General features: G+C 37.8%; 1 pseudogene across 1 annotated transcript in view; it reads left to right on the top strand.

The window, feature by feature from the left end:
- LOC308341573 (nonsense-mediated mRNA decay factor SMG5-like) overlaps window positions 1-24,991 on the top strand; it is a 48,435-nt pseudogene extending 23,444 nt beyond the window's left edge. The window contains exons 4-7 of the transcript in view: window positions 10,811-10,940; window positions 11,080-11,618; window positions 12,315-12,428; window positions 24,927-24,991. The product of the transcript in view is annotated as a nonsense-mediated mRNA decay factor SMG5-like (transcript). The remainder of the gene's footprint in view (window positions 1-10,810; window positions 10,941-11,079; window positions 11,619-12,314; window positions 12,429-24,926) is intronic.
- The last annotated feature ends 431 nt before the right edge of the window (window positions 24,992-25,422 follow it).

The following is a 25,422-nucleotide window of genomic DNA, read 5'->3' as shown; positions in this document are numbered from 1 at the left end:
TTTTTGAGTTGATTTTTGTATATGGTGTAAGATAAGAATCCAATTTTATTCTTTTGCATGTGAATATCCAGTTATCAGCACTATTTATTGAAGAAACTATCCTTTACCCATTGTATATTCTTGGTTCCTTTGTCAAAAATTAGTTGACTATGAATGTCTGAGTTTATTTCTGGGATCTCTATTCTGTTCCATTAGTCTATAGGTCTGTTTTTATGCCAGTACCATACTGTTTGATTACTATAGCTTTGTGGTGTCGTTTAAAGGCAGAAAGTGTGATGTTTTGTTCTTTTTGCTCAAGATTGCTTTTGCTATTTGGGGTCTTTTGCGAGTCCATATGAATTTTAGGATTTTTTTTCTATTGCTCTAAAAAATTCCATTGGAATTTTGATAGGGATTGCGCTGAATTTGTAGACTTCTTTGGAGAGAATGAACATTTTAAAAATGTTAAATCTTCCAATCCAGGGTCATGAAGTATCTTTCCACTTATATGTATCTTCAGTGTCTTTCATCTATTTTTTTTTTCAATGTACAAATCTTTACCTCCTTAAATATTCCTAAGTATTTTATTCTTTTTTTTTTCCTAAATGGGATTGTTTTCTTAGTGTCTTTTTTGAACAGCTTTTTGCTAGTGTGTAGACACGCAACTGAATTTTGTATGTTGATTTTGTATCTTGAACTATACTGAATTCATTCATTAGTTGTAACAGTATTTTAGTATTCTTTTAAGATTTACTACATAAGGGGCACCTGGGTGTTTCAGTCATTAAGCATCTGCCTTTGGCTCAGGTCATGATCTGAGGGTCCTGGGATCTAGGCCCACCTTGGGCTCCCTGCTTAGTGGAGAGCCTGCTTCTCCCTCTCCCTCTGCTGTTCCCCCTGCTGGTGTTCTCTCTCCCTCTCTTGTTGTTTCTCTCTGTCATATAAATAAATAAATAAAATCTTAAAAAAAAAAAGATATACTACATAAGATCATGTCATCTGCATAGTTTTATGTGCTGAGATACACTGATCTCCCTCTTATTTGTGCAGCTTCTCTAGGGTCAAATACGGGGGCAGAGCCAACATCTTATATTAGTTTGTCATGTATAGTTTTTCAATGTTTTATTGAACATGTTTTATTTTATTGTCTAACTAGCACCTATAATTGCTATTTTAAAGTTTATAATTATGACGCATAATAATGATTGTGGAATACTGTAATAATGCATTACTTGGATAAACTGTATTTTGTTTTATTTTTAAAAGATTTTATTTATTTATTTAAGAGAGAGAGCACATGCAGGGGAGGGGGAGAGGGAGAGGGTCAAGCAGACTCCCTGCTGAGCGGGGAGCCAGACATGGAGCTTGATCCCAGGAACCCTGAGATCATGACCTGAGCTGAAGTTAGACCCTTCACCCACTGAGCCATCCAGGTGCCCCAGTAAACTATATTTTATTTAACTATTCCTTACTTGTGGATGGTTGGGATGTTTTCCACTACCTCAACATTAGTAACAGCATTCAATATATTATCTTTTTGCAGCTACACAGGTATTTTTAGATACTTTCCTTTTTTTTGTTGTTTTCCAGTATTCTGAAAGAGTTAAGGCAGCTTTCAGAAGAGCTTTAAAGTTCTGGGAGAATCTGGCTCTTTGTGTCTGATTCATTTTCTGAGTGGGTGGTGTATGGCTCTAACCTTGTCACTGACAGGAAAGTTCAGATTTCACACTGTAAAGAAAGAAGAAGTCTGTCCTTACAGCTCTCTTTGACTGAAGTATTTGCCTTCAGACGAGATTATACACACTCTTCCATCATCACTCTGGTTCTTGCTAGTGTCAGTTCTTCTTTGAATTGAAATTGCAATTTCCTTTGTTCATCTGGGCTATTTTTAAACCTTGGCAGCTCGTTTGAAAGGCACAAGTTGTGTTCCAGGTTTATCCTGTTCAAATTTAGTAATAATGGTTATACCATTGAGTGCAACCCAAACAAGCCAATGAAGGAAAGCATGTATTTCCTAATTTATTTGACCAAAATCAATGTTCGGATTGCATGACTTTCGTTTTTATGTAAACATAGCATTTTGGTAAGCAACATCTGAGAATAGGTTAGTGAATCATCATGGGAGGAAACTAGAGAATCTTTGATTTTCAAAAGAATGTTTGCGGTCATGTACGTCAACTTACCACCAAAAGCAAAACTCATCTACAGTGTGCCTGATGGTCTATCAGTTTTTGACTAAACCCCTTCCATGGCTGGATTACCATCCCATCAGAAAACCCATTTATTCTTGGATGGCTATATTTTAAAAAGTTCTCCTTTTCATTTTTTTCTTGAATTGAAACCTGTCCTTTTTTTTTTTTTTTAAAGATTTTATTTATTTATGTAACAGAGAGAGAGAGAGAGAGCACACAAGTAGGCAGAGAGGCAGGCAGAGAGAGAGGGGGGAAGTAGGCTCCCCGCTGAGCAGAGAGCCCGATGCAGGGCTCGATCTCAGGACCCTGAGATCATGACCTGAGCTGAAGGCAGAGGCTTAACACACTGAACCACCCAGGCACCCCCCCCCTTTCTTTTTTTAAAGATATTCAGTTGTTCCTTCTGTTTTTATCTCTATCTTTATACCCTTTTCCAGAAATATTACCCATTCTTAAATGTTTGGTCTTCTCTAGAACAACTAGACTGCTAATCAGCTCTTCTTATCATATGTTCAGGAACCCCCTTTCTCAGATCTCTGGTTAGGGTTAGGGTTGGGGTTAGGATAAGGGCTAGGGTGAATGCAAGGGTATGTGCCTGGCAACCTGAAGTTCAGACACCTCTCCAGAGAATAAAACCCCAGACTTCTGCTGGGGTGAAATGAAACTTGTCTTTTTAACATCTACTTAATAATATATTGACTTCCTTTTGGAGCCATATAGAAAATGGGGTATGTCTCCTTAACATAATCCTTTAAATATTTGAAGACATCTATGTGGTTTCCTTGTAGTCTTTATTCTTTGGGATAAGTATCCCTAGGCCATGCAGGTTTTTTTTGTTTGACAAGATGATGCTATCTATATTTCTAATCATCTTAAAGACTTTCCTGTATATTTTCAAATCTGTCCATGTTCTTAAAATAAGGGCTGTAGAGCAGAAAATATTGGCTCACAGAAGTAATGGGACCACTTTGCATTCCTGAAATCTTGACTTGAGATATTTTGTTTTACAAATAAGACTTTTCGAGACTTTCTGCAGTTTGTTATCATATATGGTTTCCCTGTAATATAGCTATAGGTACTCATTATTTCCAACAGTCTTCTCCCAGAACATAGATGCTGAGAGATGGCACCTCACTCATAGAGTTAGGTATAAAATTGGTAATTATTAAACTCTTTTGTAAGGGCTCTGTCATAAAGCCATGGTGCTTTCGATAGGAAGTATGGTTCATAATAGACAAAAAAATTATTATTTATACCTGAGAGCTCATCTGTAATTGCAGTTTGAATTTCAGGACCCAACATGGGAGAAAATAAAAAAGAATTTGTTAACACACCACAACTAGTAATAGGCAGTTTTGTATTCCAAGAGGATTTGTGGTCTAATTATTTGTAGAGCATATCAGACTTAAATGAAAAGGGATCTTTCACTTCATACCCTCCTAATTGCTCAGATCATTGACCACTCCTTATTTATCTCAACAACCTAGGAATCATTTGCATTTTGAAAGAGTATTTGAGAGTTGATTTCAGTTTTTTACTTTTTTGTTTTCTTTTTTAGGATTTTATTTATTTATTTGTCAGAAAGAGAGAGAGAGAGAGAGAGGCAGAGAGCACAAGCAGGGGGAGTGTCAGGCCCAGGGAGAAGCAGGCTCCCTGCTGAACAAGGAGCCTGATGCGGGTCTTGATCCCAGGACCCTGCGATCATGACCTGAGCTGAAGGCAGAGGCTTAACCAACTGAGCCACCCAGGCATCCTTTCGTTTTATTTTTCTTTTTTTTTCCTAGTTTGTACTCTACGTGGATAATTACTTTGATCATTTTGAACATCTTGATTGAATTCAATCTGTCTATTTAATAGAAAACAAAGTCAGTTAATGTTTAATGACATTTATTATTCAAGTTAGCCACAAGTGTCAATCTAGCTATCCCTTAAAGATATAAAAATAAAAAATATGTGTTATATTTAGCGGTTTATCTTTTTAATATAATGCGTTAAAAGACTTTTTCAATTGTGAAATTTGTGTACAAATGTGTATATAATATGTAATAAATATATATACACACAAAATATATGTATATATCTCATATAACTCAGTTGAAGAAATAGACAACATTATTAATGCCAGAAACACCCTTACAAGCTCCCTCTTCCCCCACCATGTGCACTTCAGACCTCCTTCCAACAGCCATCCTGTTCAAAAACAACCTTAGCTTTTATGATAATTACTTCCTTTTTTTAAAAAATGGTTTTATTATCTGAGTATGTATCCAGAGGCAATATATTGGTTAGTTTTGCCTATTTGGGGTCTTAGTATAAGTACCATTATTTTTTGGATCTTTTTCTATGGCTTCCTGCTTTTGTTTAATGCTGTGTTTATATGATATGTCCACATGAATATGTGCAGTGTGTTTCATTTATTTTAATGCTGTATGGGTACATTATAATTTATCCAATTTACTATCATTATACCATTAGGTTATGTCTAGTTTTTGCTATTTGTTTTTATCTATTAAAGGTACTGCTGCTTGTAATAATTTTTTATGTCAACTGGTACACAGGTGCAAAAGACTTCCCATTATTTACATCTAAAAATGGAGGTGTTGGGTCGTAAAGTATATGAATGTTTAACTTTACTACATTGTACCAAACTATTTTCAAAGTACTTATATCAGCCATGTATGAAAGTCCCTTATCCCATATCCTTGTAAATACTTGATGTTGTCAGACTTAAAAACTTTTGCCAATCTGGAGGGTATATTATGTACTTCATTGTGACTGTAATTTGCAAATCTGATTACTATCGAAACTGAGCTTCTTTGCAAATGTTTATTGGGCATTTGAGTAACCTTAATTTTTGAAGTGCCTGATAAAGTTGTCTTTTTCCTTTCTGATTCATAGGCTTCAAAATAATATTCTTGATATTGGTCATTAAGTGTTACGAATGTTGCAAATATCCTTAACTAATAAAATTTTTACTGCGTTTAATATTTACATATTTTTTGAATTGATGTGCTTGATTTTCATGTGGTTGAATGTATTGTCTTTTCTTTTTGGTCAGGGTGCTTTTGAATTGTAAGTTCCGTTTAAAATCTTTTCTTCTCTTTGTTGAGAGCATGAAAATAATTTTTGTGAAAAGCTTTATTGCTTTGCTTTCAATTATTTTGTTTTGAGTGACAGGAAACATCTATCTGTGTTATATATGGACAAATTAAAAACAAAGAGAGATTTCCATTTCTTTGTCCTAAACATAGGACACTTTGTATTTATGGAAGAGACTTACTGTTCTATTTAGTGCTTAAAAACCAACTGTATAAATAACCTGTTTCTGAGTTGTTTTTTTTTCCCCCATGTATTTAACTGCTTAGAAACAAACTAAAACAGAAGTATGATTCTTCTAGAACCTATTGTTCTATTTCACAGTACCAAATAATTTCTGGAAAGTGCTAGGAAATGGTAGAACCAAAGTGTGCAGAACACTTGTTTCTCTGAAGGTTCTGGAAGCCATCATTAGCCACGTGTAGACTAATACTTTCTAAAGTCACATTGACAGCCATCTGAGAATGGAGTGTAGCTGTTGGAGGGGAATTTCTCATTGTTTTAACCTTTGTTTTTAGGTGATGATAAACAACCCTTTTTACCTAGAAAAGGTAAAATTAACCTTTAAGTTCATGAAAGCATTCCTCAAAAGAGGTGAACTATGGTGGAGGATGTTGTCTTGCTTTTTGGTTATGTCTGAGATTTTGCTTAATCCAAGGTCAAAAATATTTCTGTTTTCTTTGTAGAGTTTTATAGTTTTAGATCTTAGAGTCAGTCTGTGATCCATTTTTCAGTTCATCTTTATGTCTGACGTAAAGAAGGGGTCCAGCTTCATTCTTTTGCATATGTGGCTATCCAGTGTTCTAGCGCCACTTGTTGAAAAGATTGTTCTTACCTATTGAATTGTCCTAGCACATCTGTTGAAAATCACCTGACCGTGGATTTAAGATTTATTTTTGAACTCTGATGTTTCATTGATCCATATGTCTGTCTTTGTTACCACATTGTCTCAATTACTATAGCTTCGATGTAAGTTTGTAATAGGGAAGTGTGCTTTAACTTTGTTCTTATATTTCAAGATTGTTTTACTTATTTTAAGTAACTTGTATTTTCACATTTATTTTAGGATAGCCTTGTGAATTTTCATAAGAAAGTTAGCTGGGATTTTGACAGGAATTACATCGAGCCTATAGATAAATTTGGGGAGTATTGTCATCTTATAATATTAAGCCTTCTGATTCATAAATATGGATTTCTTTCTATTTATTTAGGTCTCAGTTTTCCTCAGTAATGTTTTATAGTTTTTGAGTATACATTTTACACTTCTTTTAACAAATTTGTTCCCAAGTATATTATTCTTTGTGACACCAATGTAAACGGAATTGTTTTCTTAACTTCAATTTTTGGATTGTTCATTGATGGCATATAGAAGTACAATTGATTTTTGTGTATTATCTTATATCCTGCAGTCATCTTAGATTTATTTATTCGTTCTAAAAATTTTTGTAGATACCTTAGAGTTTTCTATATACAAGATCATGTCATCTATAAATAGAGCTAGTTTTAAGTTGCCTTTTCAATCTGGGTGACTTTTTTTTTCTTTTTTCTTTCTTTTTTTTTTTTTCTTGTCCAACTGCCCTGGCTAGAACCTCTAGTACAGTTTTGGATAGAAGTAGCAAAAATGAACATTCTTGTCTTATTGCTGTTCTTAAAGGGAAAATATTCAGTCTCTCACTATTAAGTATGATGTTAGCTGTGGATTTTTGTAGATGCCCTTTATCAGATTGAGGAAGTTTCCTTCTATCCCTAATTTGCTGAGTGTTTTTATCATGAAAGGATATTGCATCTTGTCAAATGCTTTTTCTGCATTATTGATGCCCTTTATGAGGTTGAAGAAGTTTCCTTTTCTTCCTAATTTGCTGAGTGTTTTTATCATGAAAGGATATTGCATTTGTCAAATGCTTTTTCTGCATTACAGAGCTGATTATATATTTTCTTTCACTTTGTTACATTGATGGGGTGTATTACATTAGTTTATTTTCAAATGTTAAAGCAACCTTGCATTCTCGGGATCAATCCCACTGAGTTATTGTATAGAATTTTTTTTAATGTTTTAGGTTCAGTTTGTTAATATTTTGTTGAGGAGATTTATGTCTGTATAAGAAGTATTTTAATGTTTTAGGTTCAGTTTGTTAATATTTTGTTGAGGAGATTTATGTCTGTATAAGAAGTATTGGTCTATAGTTTTCTTGTGATGTCTTTGTCTGGTTTTGGTATCAGGGTAATACTGACCTCAAAGAATGAGTTGGGAAGTATTATCTTCTTATTTTAGAAGAGTGTGTGAAGAATTTATTTTCTTTGAATGTTTGATAGAATGAAACAATGAAGCCATCTGAGCAAGGGTTATATTATTTGGCAAATTTTAAAATTAAAATTAAAATTATTAACTCAATATCTTTGCCTCAATATCATAGATTTATGCAGATTTTTAAAATTTTTTCTTGAGTCAATTTTTGTGGTTTGTGCTTTAGTAAGAATTTTTCCATCTCATCCAAGTTATTTGTCAGTGGATTAAGTCTTTGTTCGTGATATTTTGCAATTAAATGAAGGTTCCCAACAGTTTACTTAATGTTTAGGATGGAGTTTAAGTAAAAAACACAAAATCCAACCCAAAGCCAGTAAACTAATCTGGTATAATTCCATAAAGGCTATGGATCACACTTTTTCTTTGGGAGGTGAAATCTCTATTACTTCAGGCTATAGAGGGAAAAACCAAGTTTTTCCAAGAAATGCTTAGATTCAATCTCTTCTATCAGGATTTATTTTTTTTTTTTCCTGAGACTTCTGTTTCAAGGATTTCCTGATTCCTGTGATTGTACAGGGCTCTATGGAACCAGTTTTTTAATGAGTAGATTGGGCTGGGCAAAGATAAGAAACAGCTATGGTGCTGTTTTTATGAAGGAAAGCCTCTTTCTATTTTTTAAAAAGATTTATTTATTTATTTAGAGAGAGTGAGTAGGGGGCAGAGGGAGCGAGGGGGGGCAGAGAGAGAGAGAGAGAGAATCTCAAGCCGACTCCAGGCTGAGCACTGAACCCTGTATGGGACTTCATCTTATGATTATGAGATCATGACCTAAGCTGAAATCAAGAGTCAGATGTTTAACTGACTGAGCCACCCAGGCACCCCAAAAGAAGGCCTCTTTTTGAACATCCTTTTCATGCAGAATGAACGTAACTCTTAGGTCACAAAGGGGCATTTTACTCAGGACTAGCTCCCTGCATAGCTTCGGGCTATGGAGTTTCTAGATCTGTCAGAGTCATATCCTGTCCTAGGTTACCTGCCTGAGGTAGCAGCCTGAGTCAGCCTTCCTGGCCACAGTGTATCCCCCTGACGCCAATTATGCAGTCAACCAGCGTGCCTCAACGAAGGGATAGATTCCAAAGGCTTTAAGAGTCTCATGTGTGGCATTCAAGTATGGGGACTCAGCAGGCTGAACAGCAGTAAACTCAAGGACTTACAGTTTTCTTGGGAGTTCAGATGCAGTGTGCGGAAGAAGTCTCCTTTGGATCCATCTCAAGGAAGAGATTTAATGTTATTCCTTTTATACATAGCCTCTGGGCTTTTGAGACTTTAGTCTGGGGGACATCAAGCTTTGAAGAATTATTTGTGGCTGGTCCATGGTTTCATCAGCCATAGCTGTGTTGAGGTCAGGAAGTCTGCTGGGAAATGTATTGAAATGTCCTCAAAGGAAGAAAGAGGTCTTGGAAGTCAGTGATTATGTGGGCCTAATCATTCATATTGGAGTGAAGCAGAACTAGGAGCTAGCTCATTTTTGTTCATTCAGAGAGAATGGACCATTCCTAGGAATTGTGCAGTCTGGAAATGTTGAACTGTGAGGAAATCATTGCATTTAACTTCATCGATTCATGCCTGTCCTTGTATTAGAGATGTCAAACTTGGGGGGTTGGGAGATGTCTTATGCCTATTTGTAAGTTTAGTCAAAACCTGAGTGACTCTACACCTGTCCTCTTGGAAATATATAGCTTTCCAGGAAGGGTTGCAGGAGAGATTGTGTTTTCAAGTCAACAGGTGTGGTTAGAAGTTAGGAGAAGGGAGAAGAGGCTGGTGAAAATGACTTCAGCCAGTTCCTCTTCCTATCTGGTTTCAAATGGAATCAGCATCTTCCAAAATTTTTAATAAATTTGGAAGCTTAAATTTTTTTCTTTCCATAGCTTGGACCTTCTGGGCTCTGACTCTCCGTCTTGATAGGGAGTTAAATTTCCTTTAGAAAAATCGTGCATATATATGTGTGTGGCTTTTAATCTGACCTAGATCCCTCTTCTCCTGATGTTTATTTTTAAAGATTTTATTTATTTCTTTGACATAGAGAGAGAGCGAGAGCAAGTACAAGCAGGTAGAACGGCAGGCAGAGGGACAGAGGCAGAGGGAGAAGCAGTCTCTCTGCTCAGAAAGGAGCCCAATCACGACTTGATCCCAAGAGCCCAGGATCATGACCAGAGGCAAAGGCAGACCCTTAACCAACTGAGCCACCCAGGTGCCCCAATGCTTGCTTAGTAGGTTCTCCCTCTCTGTGGTCAGCTTGCTCTGGATAAGAAAAGCCAGGGGAACCAGGTGTTTACCTCTCCTGGAAAGGCCTAACGTTGATCTCAAGGCTGCTTTGCAGATTTTGAAGGCTCTAGTAACTGCCGCCTTCAATGTTCTGACTGCTTCCTCGTCCTCCTGCCCAAATCCCTTCCCTTACTGTGTCTCCATCCCTCTTTCTCTCAACATTTCACATGTTAGCAACAGACCATAAGTACTTTTCTGTGCTTCTCTAGCTCTCCATACAGATACTATATGGATACCATATGCATTTAATGAGTCTTATATACTTGACTTTTCAAGGCTATTTATTCTAGGTGATGAATGAAAGTTTTACAGGATGTGCTTCTTATGTTTCCCTTATTTTATGCTAGTCCTACAAAAATGGAGATTTATAAATTATAGTAACTAGGAATTTATATTAGAATGATTGATAATAGCAGTGTCAAGGATTTTGGGGGGAAAAATCCTCAGACATTATCATGCCAGCCTCTTTTAATTCTCACAATATTATATTTTAGTTTTTGAAGATGTAATTTTTCTGTGTAAATATTGTTTGTATTCCACTTTCCCAAGTAATTATTATTTCTGTAAGTCTACCTAATTATTATTTTTAATGGGCTTAATCTTAACTATCATTTAGATATATATGAGCAGTTCATTGTTCCGAAACTTTTTAGGTTGATTTTAATTTCCATCCTTCCTTCTTCCTTCTGGCCTCCTTTCTTCCTTTCCTCTATTAGAGCTCCATTTGGAATGGATCTCTTATTAATGAAGGTGTTTACTTTTGTTAAATGTATTTCCTGTGGAAAAATTCCCATGAACAGGGTTGCTGGATAAAAGCATATGAATGTAAATGATTTTACAAACAAAAATAATTTTTACATTTTTAATGCTTCTAGCTGTGTCAGTCTACACATTTCAGCATGGTCTTCAGCATCATAGAGCATCATTTAAACCATGTTTTATTACTTTGAGATGATTAAATTGTTACCTCTAGTTTGCTTTCATTTGCTTTTCTTTTTTCTTTTCATGTTCCTTCAGAAGCACAATGAGCTGAGGTTACAGAGTTCTACTGATTGGCCTTACAGTGCAATCCACTTGATTGGTTGCAAGAAAGTAGGCTCCCCGTGAGAGGAAGAGATGGCCTGGCACGAATGGCCTGCCATTGTTGTTAACCTGGGAGACTTGTTCTGCTATCCCAGTGAGTTCCTAGCTCTGGCCACCAAGGAGTTATAACTGAGCTCCATCAGTGGACTCACACATGAGAATGTGCTTTAACCAGTTGGGAACTCTCACGGGGAGTAAGTACAAGGACGTCAAAGCCATTCACTTCTACCAGTGCAACCTCCCATCAGAAGTGCTGTTTAAGGGGTCATCTTGGAACCTCAAAAGACTCCACGATCATGCAGAGAAAAGGTACAGCTCTCTGAAAAGGTGCCAGGGAAAGAACCTGTCTCTCAGCCAGAGACTGAGAAAACAGTCTCTGTCGGGAAAACAGAAGGCTGCTGGATAGCTTCCTCTACCTTCAGAACCTGTGCAGCCTCAGAGGAAATTCAAAGGGGCCAAGGTAATAGGCCTGGGCCAGTTAGTTCTGGGGAACTTTTGTCTCTTTTCTTGTGCCCATCTGACCCAAACCGGTCCTCCACAGAGGGAGAGCGCCTGAGAGAAGTTCTTTGTGTCTCCCAGACCTCCTCATCTTCCACATGTGGTTCTCTGCCTCATGAGTATGCACAGCACAGCCTGAGGGAAACAGGCTCATGGCAGCACAGGCCAGCAGGCAACTTCACCTTGACCCTTTTCAACATGTGAATACCTGAATCCAGGCTGAGCGCTAGAAAGAGAACCTGACTCCAGAGACGGCCATCCATAGTGACAGAAGCCAGGAGCCAAGGACTAGGGAGGAGCAACAAGATGTTTCAGCTCCCTCTGTTGGGCCCCACCACAGCAGATCTCAGAAAAGCCAAGTGGTCTTACGTTACCAGTAAAGGTTACAACTTGGAAGCCAGTTTTCTTTCTTGCTGTGATTCAGGTAAGACTGAAGAAGGTGAACATACATCCTTGAACTCACAGGTCTGCTCAGAAACAACTAGTGAATCTTCTTCTTTAGATACAGTTGATGCAGTCAAATGCTTCCACTGAGCTATACCCCCTAGATTCAATTGATGAAGAAGAGTAGCTCCCTGAATCCAGGAACAATGCAGGAAAGTGGGTTAGAGCCAAATAGAGTTGCCCATCCCAACGATAAGTTGGAGACATGTAAGCCACCCAGGAGTCTCAGATCTCTTAAAAACAACTATTTCTGCTACCTTGGCACAGAGAACAAGACAGTTTCTTGCTGGCTCCTATGTGGGGCAGAATGCTTCCACTGGCAAGTCTTGCAACAATTTACAGGCCACTCAAAACAATTGGAGGTCGTTTCTGCAGAAGAGCTGCTGCCCACCATCAGGGTGGTCCTAGGCTGGCTCTGCATCAACTACAACTTCCTCACCACAGGCTGGCAGGGTCTGTTGGATCTGTGAGATCCCCACTCTGCTGCTGAACCTGCTGCCTTCAGGGAGCTCTTCAGAAATCAGGCCCGGTGCTGCCCCACCATCTCCATGACCTGCTGCAGAGCTGTAAGGGCGAGATCTTCCCTGGTTCCTGCAACTCCTTGGTTATGTCTTCACCTTTTTTTATGCCCTGTTCAGGTTTTCACTCTTGGCTCTGTCTGGGTTGGTGACCAGACTGCCATGCTGTGATTTCATTTGTTCCATCTAAACTAAGCATGATCACAATAGCCCAAGGATTAGCAGATTCAGTTCTGCTTCTGATAATCTGAGAATAGGTGTTTTATGGTACAATATTGGTATTTTTTCCTGCATCTGCTGCTCAAATTTTCCAATTTTGGCTTCTACGACATTGTCTCTTGCCTTCTTCTTCTTCTTCTTTTTCCTTTTCTTCTTCTTCTTCTTTTCTGGCTCACAGATGTCTTTTGGGACCTCTTGTCAATCTCTTATGTGGTATGAACTCTAGGGGATAGCTCTTTTCCTGCTGTTAGTAGACCTCAGATGTGCACTCTGTAAAGACTGGACATTAGTTAAAATTCCCAGCTGCAATCAGATTGGCATGTGTTGAAACTAGTAACATTAGTTCCCTCCCCACTACCCATTCCCAACAGTCTTCTCTGAGAAACCACCACATCTCAAGGCCAACTTCAATACTCTTTCAGGATCCCAAGTTCTGGAGGCATCAGAGTTCTCTGTCTGGTCCACTCCTCACCAGCTCGGTCTCAGATTCATTTACTCCCCTCAGAAGCAAGAAATTCCATTCCTAGCTTTCCTTTACTCCTGAGTTCTCATTTCTTAGTTGTCCTAAGCTAAGCTTTTGTGTTTCAGTTAAACTTCCTGTTACTTCCCTTTCTCCACGCTTTTAAAAGCACATTATTATATTTATTAGAAACATTTTGACAAACTAAAGAAAGATAGAAAAGAAGAGAAAACCCAATGGTGGTTTAACCCAAACACTGCCACTTTTTTGATTATTTATAACCTGCCATGCTTCCTCTGCATACGTTTTTCTTTCAGCTGTAATTATAATCTTTAAACATTTTTTCAGCCTTTTTTTCAAATGACAAATGTTTCTTATATTATTGCATATTCATTTTTGAGCTTTTAGTAGCTGCTTCCTAGCATCATTTGCTTAAGTATTCATCTTATTTTTCTAATATTTTTAGCATTAAATAATTAATAATTATATGATAAAAATCTTTGATCTATTAGGATTAATTCCTTAGGATAGATGACCAGAAATTGATTTACTGAGTTGAAAGATATGTATGTAGAGGTACATATATTTTATATTTCATTACATTTATATGTGCATATATAGAGATTGTACATATGCATATAAATATAACTTTTCGCAAGATGTTGCCAAATGGCTTTCCAAGAAGGAATTTATTTCCCAAAGAAGAATAAACACTTTATATAGTTTTATAGCCTATATTTTTATTGAGTGTATTATGATCATTTTCTTATGTATTTATTTATTTTTTTTTAAAGATTTTATTTATTTATTTGAGAGAGAGAAAGAGAATGAGAGGAGAGAGGTCAGAGAGAGAAGCAGACTCCCAACTGAGCAGGCAGCCCGACGTGGGACTCGATCCCAGGTCTCCAGGACCATGACCCGAACCGAAGGCAGTTGCTCAACCAACTGAGCCTGATGATTTTAGTAGTGACCATCATATGAATATATTGTAATTTACTTAACCATAGTCCTATTTGGGGGTATTTGTTTCTACATTTTTTTTTCTCTTATAAATAATGTAAATAAATTTTTGTATGTATCTTTGATTGTTAGAATAAATTTCTGGAAGTAAAATTACTGAGACCTTTAATGATACTAAAGAACTAAACTACATTAGGCTCTTAACGATACTAAAAATGATACTAAATAATAATGATAACGATACTAAATTAGCCTCCAAAAAGGTTGTAACAATTCTTACTCCCAAGAATATGAGTGTACATATTCCACTGCATTCAATCCAGAGAATTTTAATTACTTTCCTGCCAAGTAGAAAAGCAAAATTATCATTGTATTATTGACTACAGGAGATTGAAATTAATAACTTAGTGGTTATATTATTAATTTTAATGTTTTGTTCATGTCTCTTTTTACATTAAAATAGGATTTTTTTGGTTTTTCTTATTTCTTATTGTTATAACCTGCAACCAATGAAAAGCATATAAGCATGCAAATTTAACAATTACCTAAATCAGGGAACTGGCTCTCTGTTCTTTGTCTTGCTTGCTGCAACCTGCCAGGTACAGTGGTACATTCAGATGAAAGACCTGACAATTCCGGTGAGAGGGGAGAGAAGGTGACTCAGAGCATACAGTAGAGCAGAAGAGAATAAGAGAAAAAGAATAAACTATTTTTTTTAAGATTTTATTTATTTGAGAAAAAGAATGAGTGGGGGAAAGGGCAGAGGGATAAGGAGAGAGAGAGAGACCAAGAATCTGGAACAGACTCTCCGCTAAGCACAGAATCCGACGTGGGGCTCAATCCCACAACCCACGAGATCGTGAACAGATCCAAAACCGAGAGTTGGAGACTTAACGGACTGAGCCACCCAGATGCCCCTAAACTATTTTTGAAAACACAACCAGAATTGTTTTTCTGGTGGGAGATATTTGGTCGTTTTCACATATGGAAAAAAAAATGCTTTCATTGCCGTGGAAGATTCTCCCTTCTAGAAGCTTAGGTGGGAGGTCCCAAATTGCATTTGGAAGGTTCTAGGCTAGATAATATGAATAAAGTGAGAGCAAGAAAAACTCAGGCAGTGCTTCCTGTCAACACAGTAGAAACTGAAATTGTGTTTCACGGTGGGTTTTGGTTCTTTTAAGCCCAGCACCCAGTCCCATTCTTAAACTTCTGCTAGAAAGAGGTGACTTCAGCATGCCTTTTCGGCTGTGGATGCTGGCGCCAGGGCATGTACTGAGCAAGACACAATGGGGGTACCAGCCAATCACCAGAGTTCTGCCAATTTTTCTGTTATTTATTTATTTATTTTATATGCAGGAATCATGCTCCCTAAGAAAGTCTCCTGTTGTGTTCTGGGGGTGTTTCCTTGCTTTCCCTTGTAGGAGCTTTGGAACTTCAAGTGTTCAGCTACCATCGTCAGATAGATACCCTGCTCTGGACTTACAAACACACTGAGAGGCACCAGTGGGGTGCCTTGAAGATGTTATTGCTGTGAATTCATGATGTGTCACGGATATCTCTTGCACGGCTTGCTGGTTTCTGGATGCCATACAAAGACTCTTGCTGAATCTGTGGACAAGCAACGAGGCAAAGACCAAGAGTGTTGTCATTTAACGGTTGAACTTCGCTGGGTTTACTTGGAGGTTAAGCACCGTTGAGGTCATCCTCTGCTGATAGGATCATTCAGGTAAAGCCCCTCAATGAAACATCTCTTATTACTTACTGTTTCTTCTCATCCTAAAAGTGTTTGTCTTCTTAAAGTATGGTCTTTTGGCTTAGGCCTATGGGATTGTGGACAAAATTTTATATACTAGGAGACTTAATTTTCTCTTTGTATAGTTTTTTCTTCTCTTCATCAAGACATTACAGGAATGATACATAAAACAACAGGTAAAATTTTAAAAAGAATAAGTGCCTAAACCTTAATATTTGTATGGAGACTCAGCTGAGGAAAATAATGATTAGAAGCTTCATTGTTACCTGGGATTCTGAAAATTAAAGCACTGTGCAATGCACATGAACTTACAACTGGCTGTGGCTATGGCTTAAATGGCTGTAGTGGGAAGGGGGCCTTCTATGAGCGATTGCTTTCTAACTCCTTTTACTTTGTAATGTAGGAAAGAACCCTATTCTACAAATGAGTAAGGTAAAATCAGTCAAGTTAAGCCACTTTCTCAAAGACATGAAGCTACTAAGTGACTTATTGGAGATTTGGTTCCAGATGTACTTGGCTCCAAGTTTGTCCCAAGAAGATTTGGCTCACTTACTATAAGCACACAAAAGCATGGAGTATCCAGTAACTAGCAGGAAGAGGACTCTTAATGAAGGTCGGTGATAAACTATAGGGCAGCTTGTGAGATCCAGAAACCCTTACTCTAACCCCACCTGACTGCCCATGTGATATGCAAACTTTCGCTTTTATCTAGATGCCCCTAGGGAAGGAAATGTTAGTGGAGGGGAGAAACTGCCCTGACAGGGAGTTTCAAATCTGACTTGAGAGGGTATTTACCCAGGAAAAAAATTCTTCAAATGGGAAGACACTGAGTTATTTTACTAGGTAAGCTTTACATTTTGAGTAGAATAGGTTAGAAGGCAAGATATATTCAGACAACAACTAGAGTTAGATATTTCTTTTCTGTGTCCTGAGTTACAGTGTATACATTTCAACCTTACTATTAATGTTTGTTATATGTGCTTTTCAAGCAGCTAGGAACGATATTTATTCTAGTTGAATAATATATTTTGACAATAATAATTTCTCTTATGAACCTAAGACTCATATTTCCATCTGCCTCCTCTACATAGGCTGCTGGAACTTTCCATATATCTGACGTTCAACATGTCTTGCAGGGAAGTTATTACTTCTACCTGAGCTGGCCTTTTCCTTGTACGAATTATCTTAATAAGTGGCATTTAGGTAGGTTTGAAATATTGGTTCTTTCTCTTCTAACTGCCCATCCTCTCCCTCAACCAAAATATTGAATCATTAGCATACCCCCCCCACCCACACATTGACTTATGTGGTTGGGAGGGGGGTGTTGGCAAGTCAGAAATTTGTAGAGCAGGCTGACAGGTGTGAAGCTCTTAGGCACAGCTTGATGCTTGCAGTCTTGAGGCAGAATTTCTTTTTCCTCAGGGAAATTAGAGTTTTGTTCTTAAGGCCTTTATCATCTTTTAACTGATTGGGTGAAGCCCATTTCATTGTGCTCATTGTTGAGATAATCTCCTTTACTTTACATCAACTGACTGTAGATGGTTGCGGTATCTGCAGAACACCTGGACAGCAAGGCTAGGAGAGTTCTGTTCAGTAACTAGTACTGGATACTGTTAGTCTAAACAAATTGATGCATAAAAGTAAGCATTGTACACAAGCAATTTCTCAACAATTTTCTGAGTGTATCAGTAAACACCAACAACTTCCTAAATCATTAGTTAACTTATTAGTTCCAGATATTTGCTGCTGTGGATACATGAAAAGTAAGATATATTTCCTGTCCTTGAAGAAAATCAGAGCTGAGACAGAAACTGACATCTAATCAAATACATTATAATCACTGTAGTGTGAATAAAGGGACAGTACACTGGAGAGGAGATAGTGACGTGCCATCGAGGGAGTTTACAAAAGAGATATTTTCAGTCAAACATCTCTAAATCTACTGTTCAGATCCATTGTCACCACTGGACCTCAAGTCTTCTTCAGCATGAGCTGGAACATTGCCACATCCTCCTACCTCATCTCCCCTCCCCCCCAATCCTGCACCTTGGCTCTTTCAGCCTCTCCTGCCTCCAGCTTGCCACCAGAATTACTGTGCTCTTACATACCTGATTAGGTCTCTTTCTTGGTTAAAATGCAGTGGCTCCTTATTGCATCTAAGTCCAAATTCCTTAGCATAGTGTAAACTGTTTAGGACTAGATGGCTACAATCTATTCGTTCCAGATTTATTCAGCATTTCCTGTCTCTCAATCATATACTTCATTCTCCAACCACAACAAGCAGCTGACATTCTCTGAACCTGCATTTCTTTTTCTTCTTTTTTTCCCCACATCCAAACATTTCACACACAATTCCCTTTGTCGGGAATGCCCCCTATCTAGCAAGATTTTATTTATTCTTCCAGACTCAACATAAATATCTCCTCTTCTGTGTGGGATTCTTCATTTCTGAGTGCAGTTAGTTGCTCTTTCCTTTGTACTTTTATTGCACAAAGCTCATACACTGTTACAACTAATATTTGAATTGTATTTCTCTCTTTCTAAACTCTGAGTTCCATAGTGGCAAGGCCTGTATTACTCATTTTGCATTATCCTCTCTCTTACAGCTAGCATCAAACCTGCAACACGTTAAATATTTAATATATATTTATTGACCAAAAATTGCACATTTTTCTAAACTAGTGCCTCAGGGTTTCTCCAAGTAAATGTGGACATCAAAGATACAGCCCAATACTGTTTAGAATCATTCCAGATAATTTGGTATTGTTTTTTGCCTATCAGGTTGGGGCTGTGCTCAAGTTGTGAAGATTTGAGTTCAAGTTTTTGCTTTATCACTTACTAGTGATAGCTAGTTCATTGCTCTGCATTTGGTTTCCTCAAATATTATCTGCTCCATACTATTAAGAGAATGAAATGAAATCATGTGAAAGCTCTGTAAATGAATGCCCTACGTAAATGTCACTGCTGCTTATGAAGCTGCTTCCCATGAAGTTATCTTGTGTACTCTGCATCCATGGAAGATAACTTATTCCTTTATCATATGATTTTTATAACATTTTCAGGGAAATTTTTTCTTCTCTCTTTGTCTCGGTCTAAGAGCAGAAAAAATTACACTTCCTCTTTGCTAAGAGACTTAGGAAAACATGTACATTTCCTTCTTGTTTGGGTTTGTTGAATCAAGACAAGGGGATATAAAACTCTGGTGATTTCTTTCTCAGTATCTTATTACATTTATCATCTTTTTCTTTTTATCGCTGTGTATCTGAAATGGGTTTAAATGGCAACTAGGATTGTTTTGTACACTAGGGACAAACATGGAGTTTTATTTCTTAAGTACACATAATTATGTGTCTTAAAACATTTACTGAGCTTCTATTTAGTATATGAAGTACGAAATAGAAAGAATATATGATACCTGTTCCTGAAGAGTTTGTAAGAGACTGGTACATTGAAACATTGTAATGGGAGAACAACAGTGTACCTAGTAAGAAATGCCAAAATGAAATCTTTAATTTCATGGATAAATGTATTTAAATGGCAAAATTCATAAAACAAATTGATATTCATAGTATCTGAGGTCTCTTCACAGAGGAAAATATACTAATGTTAACCTATCACAAATTTAAAGGAAATTGATATAACTGTGATTCTCAAAATAAGTCATATCTACAAAAATAAAATGATCCTACTAGAAATTCTGGTTTCTAGCTACAAGCTTTATAGCAAATATTTTCTTGCTGTTTCAGTGATGCCTGATTTTTTTTTAAAAAATTGAGATTTAATTGACCTATAACGTTATTATAGTTTCAGGCATTCAACATAATAATTCAATGTTTGTGTATATTGTGATATTGCCTTATCTAAACACAACCTATGCATTTATCATTCTCAAAGAAAGTCAATCAATACAAATGTGTATTCCTGAAGTTATTATGAAATCAGTGAATCTTGAAATACCGGGTAGAACAATTTGTCTTTTCAAACAATTCCTGTCTTAAATGACTATTTCAAATGTATTGTTTATAATCTGCCTTTAGATTTTATACTCTGTGAATCAGGAGAACACTACATAGTTGTTCATCTAGAGGATGTCTCTCTTGATTTTGCTGCACACCTGTTAATAATTCCTGGCTCCTTCAGAAATGCCAACGTACACCTTTCCAAACAAACTTCTGGATTTTCCTACTATAAGTAAGTATTTTTTTCTTTTCTTTAATTAAGTCACTATAATATATAATTATATATTGAGCAGTCACTATAATATATAATAATATAATGCAGTGCTGAGGAGTATGGGCTTTGAGCCAACCATTCCTGCCTCAGTCAATTTACTTCCGAAAGCCAAGAAAATGGGTAAATTTTAGATTTTTTTTCTTGAATTAATTTGCTTAGAGTTGTCATGCAGATCAAATGAGCCAACATATGTAAAGCAGTTTGTGGGATGCTGGTCATGGAGTGGCAGAAATACAGCTATCAGTTATGCCTCTCTTGAATTATAACTAACTGGAACATCTGAATAGTTTGTTCTGTTTCAAAACCAAATGGAGAGGCACTTGGGCAGAGTATTAATGAGTGAACATTTGATTTTATGTTCTCAGTTTTATAAAGAAACTCTAGTCTCTGACTTGGAAAAATATGAAAAAATAATCTGAAATCTGATGTTCAAATAGAAAAACTTGGGATCATTGAATGATCACTGAATATTAGAGCTGGATTGATTTAGAACAATATCTTTTCTTTAAAAATAAAGCATCTGAGACCTAGAGAGACAAAACAACTTGTGCATGGTTATATACAAAGGAATGGCAAGGTGGGAAGCTCCACTTTGGTTCATTCTTGGAAAGAAACATGACTCACAATTTTTCTCCTCTCTAATCTATTAATGCAGCAGGTTTATCTAATAGACAAAACTATATTTTTCAAATGCACTGGTATATATACAATATTTAAAGTAAGGCTCATAAGGGTGAATAAAATATTTGATAGAACAGAATTCCACTGCTAATTTATTTTCATTCTTTATTTTCTAAAAAAAATGGAGATGTATTAGGGTGGATGAGTTTATTTGTAACTAGCTGACTCTGATTAATTTATATGGTGCCCAATTTAAGCACTCCCACTCTCTGCTCTCTGAGGGCTTAGTGTCAGGAATAGAGGCTGGCATTAAAGTCAGAGCAGATGTGCATTCACTTCCTCCTCTCTAGCTTGGCTCAAGCTGTTGGTGTAATCGCTAGTCAACTCTAACACTCAATTTTTGGATCACTGCCTTAAAAAATAATAACATAATGAATGGGACTCTGGTACAGAAATCCTGCCCTAGATAGAATGATCCTTCTTGTATTTGCTTGACTGGAAATTCCGGAAGGAGCAGATAGGTTGAGCAGGCATGTAGTAAACGTAATTCCTCTTCTTTGTGTGGAGTTGAGAGTGCAGGCTCTGTAAGGACGTCTCCCTACTGGTGCCAAACACCTTGCCCATAACATTAGTTCCATAAGTCTAACCCTGATTTTATTTCCTCTTCTGGGGGTATAAAACCTATTTCTCAACAGGGGTGGCTATTCATTGGGTATGTTCTTTCTTTTCTGAGTCTTCCAGGCTGGTTTAAGCAAGCAGCAAATGCTAAAATAGGTTTTCCCGAAGTTTAAACATGTTAATGGTTCACAGCATCTTTACTTGGTGGAGCAATGTTTTCATTCTAGCTGAACAGATTCTGAAGAGTCTTCTTACAGTTTTTAGTTTGATTTCTCTGTTGTCATTTGGCTTAGCTATTTCTATTTATTGTATTTTAAAAGAGGAAGGGATGCAGATTCAACAGCAAAAACTGTGGATGGTACTCTGGAGGAGCCACAGAAAGTCATATAAAAGTCAAAATGCTGAGTTGTAAACCCAAGAGCAAGTCTATTTGAAGTAGGGATAGAATAAAGACATGTTTTAGTCATTTTAATTTATGAAGTGAAATCTTACCCCTTTAACGCTGGAAGGTGGTTCAAATAATCTAGAAATTGATGAAAGGATCCCTCATTTGGTCTATTTATAAGAATAACGAAAGTCAAATTTTTTGAAAGATAAACTAGGGATTTTTTTTTTTTTTTTTTTTTTTTTACAATGTTCTATCCTAGTAGGAACTAGCTTCTTTCCATCTTGATGAAGTGCCTCCAACCTTTTACTGGGTTTCTTCTGTAGCAGGAGCTCTGGATCTGAAATGAGATCAGATTTTTAAGTTGCCACTAAGTGAACATCATTTAGCATTTTCATTCTTCTGAGAGAGCTCATCAAGTAATTGCCCTCTAATAGCAGGCAAGCAGGATAAGGCATCATGAAGCTAATGAAAATTTAAAATAGTCTCTATTTTCCATTGGCTTGGGAAAAGCTTATCAGGGCAATGACACACCCCACAGAAAAATGGCACACCTCTTGCAGAAAGCAAGATAAGTCTTCTGGTTCCCCAAAGCATAGCTGTGGCTTAACATGACAAATTTAAAGGCAAAAAGTCAGAAACTAAGACCCCTGTAATTGAAAAGAACTGAGCTTGTCTATAACTAGGCATCTGCACAAAGATGTCTATGAAACTTTCACTTAAAGCTATCGCCTTTTAGTACCATATCAAACCTACATATTTCTGAATCTGTCCCACATTATTTTTCTTAACTCTAACTTCTAGTCCTAAAAAATACATAAGTTGTATTAACGAAAGAAGAACAGGTTTGTTTTTTTGTTTGTTTGTTTTGGTTTGGTTTTAGTTTGTATTTACCCAGAGTCAGACTCTGAGACAGGGAAATATCTACATATATTTTATTTGAGAGGTGATCCCATAAAGCACAAGAGAGCTCTGGGGAAATTGAGAGGAAAAAAATGGGAAAGCCAATGAAGTGAGCATGAGTGAGTGGGTTACCAGTGTGGACAGTTGGGGTTCTTTTCCTCTGGAGATCTTCTGAGAAACCACGTAGAATGTACTTCAATATTGTATCACCAATCAAAGAGGAAACTGGGCCATTTTTCCATCGACTCTCATTCCCCATTGGTGTAGGGGTACCTGACTTCTTAGGCTAACTACATGTAAGTTAAACCAGCTTCTGTGGCTCTAGTAAAAGCTCTCAGAAACAGAATCACACTTGAGAGTGACCCCCCTCAAGACTTAATCACCTCTAAAGGGTCCCATCTCCAAACACCATCACATCGAGGTTTAGGTTTCAACATAGGAATTTTTTTGTTGGGGGAAGGGGCATAAACATTCTAGAGCATTCTGCTCCTGGCCCCCCTAAGTTTGTGACCTCACATACAAAATACATTTATTTTATCCCCAAACTCCAAAAGTCTTAACATGTTCCAGTATCAACTCTAAAGTCTGAAGTCCAAAGTCTTACTTAAATATCATCTAAATCAGATATGGGGAAGACTCAGATATGACTTGCCATATGATTTATCTTGAGGAAAAATTCCTCTCCAGCTGTGAGCCTTTGAAACCACACAAATTAGATGCTTCCAAAATACATTGGTGGGACAGACATTCCCATTCCAAAAGGTAGAAGTAGGAAAGAAGTGTTAAATTAATTTTAAAAGGAGACTACTCAACTGGAAAGGATTTAATGACTTAGTAGCTTATATAAGCAAACCAAAACCTAAACCTGTAATGCCTCTTGGTTAAGAAATTGCAAACTAAAGACAACTAATCACAAGCAGCCCAACTAGGCTTTACTAATAAAAAAGGTGACTGCTTAAACTATAGACAATTGAATAATTTTCTTGATTTGCTTGTTTTCAAATCTTCTCTATACAAGGTTTTCTTCTAGCTCCCATGGGTAGAACAATCCTCACCACTTCCAGTTTAGTGCTGCTGGATTCAAACTGGTTTTAGTTCAAAGAAACTCTTTACATTTTAATATGTCTCAGTTTATCTTTCTTTCTTTCTTCTTCTTCTTCTTCTTCTTCTTCTTCTTCTTCTGGTAAGATTATTTATTTATTTATTTATTTGACGCAGAGAGAGAGAGAGAGAGAGAGATCATGAGTAGGCAGAGAGGCAGGCAGAGAGAGAGGAGGAAGCAGGCTCCCTGCTGAGCAGAAAGCCCGATGCGGGTTTTGATCCCAGGACCCTGAGACCATGACCCGAGCTGAAGGCAGAGGCTTAACCCACCGAGCCACTCAGGCACCCCTCAGTTTATATTTCAACAGAAGAAAGGAATGGCAGGTCTCAAGTAAGTCCAAAACTTAATGGGACAAATTTCATTTGACCACCATAAAACTCAAGAAGAATTCTCTTTGACTCAATATTCCCTGCTTTTCAGACCCACAGTGGGTGGCATTGTCACTACCACATCTTGGTGGGCCCCACTCATGCCAAGGATCTCTGATAGGATCCAGTGGCTCTGCCAGGGAGCACTGACCTTTGAAAACTAGGTGAGGACATCATTTGAGTTTCCTCAAAACTATCATCCCAAGATGAGTTAATTATCTTTAGTCTCGAACATGCCTTCTTTTGTGTTTCTTATCTGAAGGAGTAACACCATCCAGTTGTCAAAAATGGAATCATAATGAATTCTTCCCTTTTGTCATTTTCCACATTCTGTGTCACATATTCTATAAATTTCATCTCAGTGGAGTTTGTATTCCCTCACTAGTTCATTCCTTATTTTTTTAGTGATGGGAATGACATTCAGGCCTTCCCAGCAAACATAGCTGGTTGCCTTCTGATTTCATTCTGACTTGCTCACCACTCTGTTCCTTCTGAACTTTTCCTCATACTTCACAAAGGCAGTTCTGCATCTCACTCTTGATGACATCAGGCCTAATGATGCATTATGATGACCCAAGCTTTAGGGTCATCATAATGTCAAGAAAGAGTACTCCTATACCAATAAACTCTCACCTTTCCAGTCCAACACCCTGACTATTCAAACCCATGTCCCCATTTCTTGCTAGTGTGTATTTGCCAGATGCTGCAGTTTTTTGGGGTTTTTTTGGTGGATAAGCTATTTCTTCACATAAGACTATACTTGTCTGCTCGGGATATGCTAGTTATTGGTCTAGATCATGTACTCTTGTTAGGGTCCGTGATCAAAGGAACGAGACTGATGCAAAGCGAAAGTCAAGCAAAGCTTTATTTCGCGCCAAGCATGGAAAATCGAACCGACTGGTAAGGGCTGTCTCTTACGAAGAGATGACGATGACAACCTCGACAGGGCCGCTCCGGACAAAGCCGCTCTGGACGAGGCTGCTCCCTGACGAGGCCACTCCAGACGAGGCCGCTCCCTGGACGAGGCTGCTCCCAACGATGAAGAGGCAATGATGACTACGAGGATGACAGCCCCGATGACGCAGACTCTGCTCCCCATGACGCTGCTCCCGGCGAGGATGCTCTGGACGAGACTGCTCCAGATGAGGCTGCTTCCCAGACGAGGCTGCTTCCCAGACGAGGCCACTCCGGACGAGGCCGCTCCCTAGACGAGGCTGCTCCCGACAATGAAGAGGCAATGATGACTACGAGGATGACAGCCCCGATGACGCAGACTCTGCTCCCCATGACGCTGCTCCCGGCGAGGACACTCTGGACGAGACTGCTCCAGATGAGGCTGCTTCCCTGATGAGGCCGCTCCCCAGACGATGCCACTCTGGACGAGGCTGCTCTGGCAAGGCCACTCCCCCCAGAGGGGAGG

Source organism: Martes martes (assembly GCF_963455335.1).
Source record: "Martes martes genome assembly, chromosome: 4".
Lineage (NCBI taxonomy): Eukaryota > Metazoa > Chordata > Mammalia > Carnivora > Mustelidae > Martes > Martes martes.
The sequence above is the reverse complement of the archived record's forward strand: the minus strand, read 5'-3'. Positions and strand labels throughout refer to the sequence as shown.